Source organism: Pogoniulus pusillus, chromosome 17 (assembly GCF_015220805.1).
Source record: "Pogoniulus pusillus isolate bPogPus1 chromosome 17, bPogPus1.pri, whole genome shotgun sequence".
NCBI classification, from domain to species: domain Eukaryota; kingdom Metazoa; phylum Chordata; class Aves; order Piciformes; family Lybiidae; genus Pogoniulus; species Pogoniulus pusillus.
The window spans coordinates 19,787,989-19,788,917 of record NC_087280.1 but is presented as its reverse complement, the minus strand read 5'-3'; positions in this window follow the sequence as shown (position 1 = coordinate 19,788,917).

Genomic DNA, 929 nt, shown 5'->3' with positions numbered 1-929 from the left:
GGACCATTAAATCCTGGTAAGAAATCATCATGTCTGGTTCTTCAAATCTTTGCAATCTGAGCATGTCTCACACACACAGAGAAACAGAAAGAGAGGTTTATGTGCCTCTCAAAATTACACCTGGTAAAAGGGGGTGTCTCTTTCCTCTGCAGCATTTAGAAATAGTCCACAGCCCTTCTTTGCATTTTGCAGAACAGATTTTGCTGAGGAACCGGTGCTCAAGGACCCCAGCTCTCAGTTAAGGGTTGTGGCCCCAGCTGCTGTGTTATGGTGATTTTTTAATTCCCTGTCCAGTTCAGCAGTAATATTTTTTCCAGCCAAGGATGTTGAATGTGGAGAGACAAATGATAGAACACTTGTAAATATTTGAAGGGGATTTGCTGATCAGGGTTCAAGCTCCAGTTCATCATTATTTCATAGTGCAGAAGAAATGCAGGCTTGGTCTTCTCTAAGTGATAGGCACAGGGCAAAATCATAGAGGCTCTGGTGAACTTTCTGATATCAAGACAGCTAAAGTGCTGTTGAGATGCAATCCAATCAAAAAGACATTGCCCTAAGCAAAGCAGGCAGCATGGCAGCCTGAGGTGATGAACAGCCACCACATAGTAGCACCAATGGACACCAACCAGAGTTAAAAATGAAAATAAACCCACAAAACCCCAACCAGCCTGTTTGAAACTTTGGGATAAGGGTCAAGATGCTGCCTGCTGTGTGATTAGCAGTAGTCACTGGTGACAAGAAGACTGGCGAGAAGGGGACGGAGATGATAAGCAAGATCTTGTAGTGTGCCTGGGGCAGACAAAAGAAGAGTCAGAAAGAAGCACTTTTATTTTCTGGAGCAAAGAGATTAATTAGTGAGAAGAGCAGGTTTTGCTGCACAGAGCAGATATTCTTCACAAGCAGACCTGAATAGTACCGTTATAGAAAGA